The sequence below is a fragment of the Mastomys coucha genome, unplaced genomic scaffold (genome assembly GCF_008632895.1).
Source record: "Mastomys coucha isolate ucsf_1 unplaced genomic scaffold, UCSF_Mcou_1 pScaffold14, whole genome shotgun sequence".
In the NCBI taxonomy this organism is placed as follows: domain Eukaryota; kingdom Metazoa; phylum Chordata; class Mammalia; order Rodentia; family Muridae; genus Mastomys; species Mastomys coucha.
In genome coordinates this window covers 115,888,617-115,894,549 of record NW_022196896.1, presented here as the reverse complement: position 1 = coordinate 115,894,549, position 5,933 = coordinate 115,888,617, and the positions used below count along the sequence as shown (strand labels likewise).

Here is a 5,933-nt window from a genome sequence, read left to right as displayed (position 1 = left end):
AGAGAGAGAGAGAGAGAAAGAGAGAGAGAGAATCTTCCCCTCAAACTGAAATTAAAATAGGAAACAAGCAACTCTCAAAAAAAATTTGACTTTTTTATGTATCTACAGGACAAGAAGGCAAACTGTAAACTCCTGTGCAAATCTTACCCACTCACTGAAGTGGAAACTTCTGGTTTCTTTGGAAAGTCAGTTATGTCAAATGAGGTGAAAGAATGTTTTGCTGAAGCAGACATGAAAGAATGTTTTCCTGAAGCAGGCACAGGTGAAAGGATGTTTTGCTATAGCAAACAGGTGAAAGGACAGGCGATGTTTAGAAGGAATATAAATATAACCTCACAGACAGTGGGAGCTTGAGCACTGGTTTGCCTTGCTGTGCCTTGCTAGTCTTTGCTGATGACATACATGTATTGGTTTGCTTTACACACTGCTTTGCTGAGCTTCACTGGTGGTAACTTGATAGAAACTTGCCAAGAACTTCTCATGAGGCTCCTGCAGCTTCTTGTCGCTTCATTGGACTTGAGTCAATTGTGAGTCTTCTAGTTTCTTCTGAATTGAACAGTCCTTGCTGACTTGTGTGTGGTGTCTGCTGAGTGGACTAGACTGTAGCTGCTGGTTTGTGTTTGGTGTTTGCTAGTGGACTGTACTGAGATCAGTGAAGATTGGAATCGTCCCAAAGAACTATTTCTAAACAGGTCCACTTCCCCCATATCCTAATAACTGTTCTTTTCCACTGCCTCTGCTGGGTGGTGGTTTAGAGGAGAGGTTGAACCCTTATTAAAAAGTAGGTTGAAAAAAATATTCACCTACAACTCACAAAGCTCCACTGTCCTGCCAACTGGGACACAATGTGTTATTCTTCTTCTGTCTGGGACAAGATGGCCCACTGTCCTTCCATCAGAACATAAGTCCCTGTCCTTCCAATGGGGGAAGGATATCCATTGTCCTACTATCTTGGATTCTTCCACATAAGATAAAATGCTTCACTCTTCTTCAGTCTAGGGAAAGATTTCCCCAATGTCCCTCTTATTTGGACAGGATATCCCACTGTCCTTTTATTTGGGGACAAAATATACCAGTCTTATGGGTGACAGGATGTCCTACCATCCATTTTCCTAGAGATAGGATGTGCACAGAAAGAGAAATTGCTAACCAAAGGAGCCTAAAACAAAGAATTGTTGAGAGAAGTGAGCAGGGTTACCTGTCCTACAGAGCAGGTACCACAGTCAAGGGCAGAAGAAAGTTAAATGTCAAGTAAACATTCTCTACAAAAATAGATGCTCTGTGCTGGTCTGACTCAAAGAAAGAACTGTGGCACAATTACCACCAGAAAGGGCTCTGGGGTCAAGGCTGACCATTGCTGACCTTGTTTCTTCCAGCTACCCAGCTTTGGGCCAGCAGGCTCATATGGGAAAGGCCCTCAACAAACATGAGTTTAGGGAGAAAAAGAAAGACTTTGTAAACTATCTTCCTTTCCTGCTACTATTATTAGAATACCTTGATAATTATTAAATTACCTTGATATTATTAAAATAACTCGAGGCAGAAGAGACTTGTTCTGAGTCATGATTCAAAGGTTCAATTCACTGGAAGAAGGGTGGCAGGAGTCTGAAGCAGCAGGTACATCTTACTCACAACCAGAAAGCAGAGAGCAATGAGTGCATGCAGCAGCTCAGCTCCCATTTTCCACTTGAGCAGTCCAGGATTCCATCTAGGGAATGGTGCCGCCCACAGTGGGTGGGTTTCTCCAAGTCAAATGGATGCAACCAAGATACTCTTCAACAGGCATAGCTAGAGGCTGATCTCCCAGGTGGTTCTAGGTCCCCTCAATTTGACAATCAACACTATCCATCCCACACACTCAAGCACATTCTTGCCATCTTAGGAAATGAAAGTGTGGCCCAGCTGTCCACAAGCCCCATGTGCTCTATGCCTGGGAAGCATGTCTTATGTTAGTGTTATCTTTTGTTTATGTGTGTTTTGCCAGAATGTATGTCAGTGCACCACATGCATGCATTCCCTGTGGTGGCCAGAAGAGGGTGTCACATTGTCTGGAACTGGAGTCACAAACTGTTGTAAAACTCAACCATTATGGTGCTGGGTGCTGAGTTCCAGGAATCAAATTCAGGTCCTCTACAAGAGCAGCAAGTAGTTATGACCTCTGAGCCATCTCTCCAGCCCCTATATTTTATGTTGTTTTTTTTTTTTTAAATGATTACATATTCTGGGATCTGAACTTCAGAGATGAGCAAAGAAAAGGGAATGAAAAAAAATTGTGAAGGTTGTCAGGACATGGAGTCTCTGGTGTCAATCTGCCCCAAGGGACAGCTAAAGCTGGAGATTGTAAAGGAAGGGCTCTCATGCATGAGAGCCCAATAGTGGCTGTCACAAGACACTGGCAGAGCCGGAGCTTGCACAGAGGCCCCAGAGCCTTTCTGCAAGGGCATCTGCCCAGCAAGTGTTCAACCTCAGACTATTGTCACCCTGGTTACTGATCCTTATTAGACAAAGACTGTTGTGTCGAAATCTCTGATATCCTCCGAGTTTTCAGTTTGAAGGATTTCTCCCTGGCGCACCCTTTTGAAGATGCCAAAGCTTACACAGCGCACACTCCCTTTGTAATGCTTTGCTGTTTCCAAACACAGTCACTGGTCCACATTTTGTTTTAGATTGACAGAAGAAAAGAAGTGGGGATAGCCAGGGGTACCCAAAGGGAGGGAGGAAAGGAGGGGGAGGGAGGGAAGGTGGGGAGAGAAGGTGGGAAAGGAGGGACGAGAGAGGGAGGAGAGGGGAGAACCCTGTTCTTCCTTGGAATAGCTACAGTTAGTTCACAGAAGTAGGCTCCCAGGATCATTACAGGACTAGTCATCTTGTGTCCTGTTAACAAAGGTCCCCACAGTGACTTCCTGTTTGGGAAAAATGCAGGTGTGTGTGTGGGTGTGGGGTGGGGGGTGTGTGGGGGTGTGTGTGGGGGTGTTAAATAACCCCTAATTCCTGCTGGACAGTGGAGTAGGTTGTCTGTCAGTTTTTGTTTCTCTAACCTCTCTCCAGTCTGCCTCTGTGTATCGCTACAAGAATGACTGCCTGTCATAGTTTGGGATATGCATTCCTTTGACTCCAAGCAGTTTAAAATGCTCCACCCCAAATCCTCATGCTGAGACCCATCTCCTTGAGAACAGCATAGCCCTTTACCCCCAAACCTACAGCCATTGTCTCCATCGATGAGGGTGTGCTCAGCACCATATGTGGGCAGGGGCAGAGCCCCTCTCCAGACACAGCCTTCACCCCAGAAGCCCCTGGCTCAGCAGCAGGGACCCAGGCTCTAGCCCGCTTTGCCACAAGCGCAGTCTAAAGAGAGTAATGCTACTTCTCCACGTGGAAGCTTCTACCTATAAAGGCGACAAACGTTTCCATCAATTTGAAGCTTCCCACCTCTGTGGACCAGCCAGAGAGAAGGACAACCCATGAGAAAGAGACATCCCCAAGTCCTTCCCACCCCACCCCCACCCTAGCCACTCAGCCCTGTCCTTCCAGCCACATTGCCTTGGAAACCAGAACAATTCCCCAAACATCCCAAGATTCCCACGCACTCAGGAACTCTCCTGGAGTTGGGTGGAGGACAACAGTGATTGTTTTCACAGATGAAGGAGACCAGGAGAGAGCTTAATCGCTTCTTCCCCAGCAGGGCCAAGTCCCTGGGTTTCTTACAGCTGGGCCTCCCACTACTCTACACCAACCCAGGGAGCGGAAACCTGAGTGTGAGCTCCAAACAGGTCACCAGGGGCTTCCTGGCCACTTCCTCTAAGGACCTATGGAGGTACTCATGGCCGTGGAAGCCCTCCCCCACGGGCAGAAAGGCAAAACTGAGCCTCCAGGGACCTGGGGACACACCATAGCCTCTAACCCCAGGGAACAGGCTCAGGGTGTGGGCAGGCCAGATGAGAAAGGGGAGGAGAAGCCAGGGGGAGTAGAAGCCCGGGACTTTGAGACAAACACTTGTTTTCAGAGCTGAAGATTCCAGGCATAGATTCTCAATGTAACGAGCAAACTGTGTGCTCTGCCTACAACATGCACTGAAGATGGCCAAGTGCTGTGATTTTTCTCTCCCATAAGCCCTAGGTGTACTGGCTGAGGATTCAGCAGGAGCATACTCTAACACAGTGTAACCCTGCTCTCCCAGGCAGACACCCTTCTGAGCATAGATCATCACAGGGCTCAGCTGCCTTCAGTGGTACCTACAAGCACCTGCTGCTCTTAATGAGATACCGGATGCTTGACTCTTTTCCAGAATCTTCCATCTGCACCTCTGTGCTTTCTGCCTGACACCCATTTCTTCCACAGACTCCTGGCTGGCTGACCCTGGCCTGACTCCATCCTGCACTCTGCTCTGACTCTTGCTGTAGCCACTACCCTGTGACTCACTTTGTGGTGAGGACATCTCCATGCCAGGGCCTCTGTCTAAGCAGACAAGCCCCACACAGCCAGAGGAACCCAGTGTGATGGCAGGATCCCCCTTTCCTCCTTGTGCATGTGGCACCGTGCCTGTGACTCGGGGAACAGAGAAGCTTCCGAGCAGAGCATTGCAGGGCAGTTCTGGGAAGGCACTGCTGTGTAGCTGGGCACAGGCCCACATTTCAACATTCCCATCCTGTTCTATATACGAGTCCCACCTTCTTAGGCGGCCTGGCATTTATCTCGCATTGAGGGCAAAACGCAAAACAGTCTAGTTTGCCAGACACTATTTTAAAATGGATGTTACAATTTGAGCTAACAGAGCCGATCATTGTGTATATACACACACAAACACACACAGGTACACACACATATGCTTACACAAACATGAAGGAGCTTGGCAGACTGGCACAAACAGAACATGTCAGGGAAGCCACAGCCTATGTCCTGCTGCCCTGGGACTTGCCCCAAGCAGGAGGAAGAGGAAGGCTGGGTATCATTTGCATGTGTGTGGGGAATCCCAGAGTCTGAAGTGGGTACTGAGATGACTCTCCCAGACAAGTGAGGCAAGGCACCCTTCAATGAAGGGTGGTATGACCTCCTACATCCCTGGGGAACTGATGGAGTCCTGGATGGAAACCAGATTGACAGATCCTCCTGTGAGGAGGGCCAATGACCAAGGCTGGGTGATCTAGCACTCTGTACTAGCTTGACCTGATCCAGGGGACTTAAGTCCGGATAGATTTTCTCCTCCGGTCTTAAGAATTCAAGGTTGGGATCATCATTGACATATCTGGGAGGAAGGGAGTTAGCATGTTCTTAACATCAATGAAAAGGAGGCGACTTGTCTCTAGAGAAACTTTCACCAGAAGCTAAAAGTCTAGGGGGGAGGGGGGCACGGTGTAACTTCAGCATGCTGGAGAAGTGACCTCGCCATATAGAATGTAGCCAGCTACTAAAAGGCATATGAAATGTGAAGCCTGCATCTAATGTCTAATTACAGACCTAAAGGGGGCTCATTCAAGGAGGAGGAGGAGAAAGAGGAGAAAACTTAAGCAAATTAAGAGTAAAGTGCTTGCTGACTGGCACCTGATAGAGCTGTCTCCCGAGAGGCTCTGCCAGAGAGACTGACAAATACAGAGGCAGATGCTCGCAGCCAATCATTGGACTGAGCCTGGGGTTCCCGATGGAGGAGTTGGAGAAGGGACTGAAAGAGATGAGGGAGCTTGCAGCCCCATAGAGGGAGCAACAGTGTCAACTGGCCAGACTCCCTGGAGCTCCTGGGGACTGGACCACCAACAAAAGAGTACATACACATGGAGGGATCCATGGCTCTGGCCACATACATGGCAGAGAATGGCCTTGTTGGACATCAGTGGGAGGAGCGGCCCTTGGGCCTGAGGTTTCCCCCGTGTAGGGGGATGCCAGGGCTGGAAGATGGGAGTGGGGAGGGGAGCACCCTCATAGAAGCAGGGGGGAGGGGG

At 48.7% G+C, this 5,933-nt stretch overlaps 1 long non-coding RNA gene across 1 annotated transcript in view; it reads left to right on the top strand.

Annotated features, from left to right (window-relative positions):
* The first annotated feature begins 3,630 nt into the window (after positions 1-3,630).
* The window catches only part of LOC116089290, a 10,441-nt gene continuing 8,138 nt past the window's right edge, over positions 3,631-5,933 (top strand). Inside the window, exon 1 of the long non-coding RNA XR_004118265.1 lies at positions 3,631-3,814. This is a non-coding gene — a long non-coding RNA (uncharacterized LOC116089290). The remainder of the gene's footprint in view (positions 3,815-5,933) is intronic.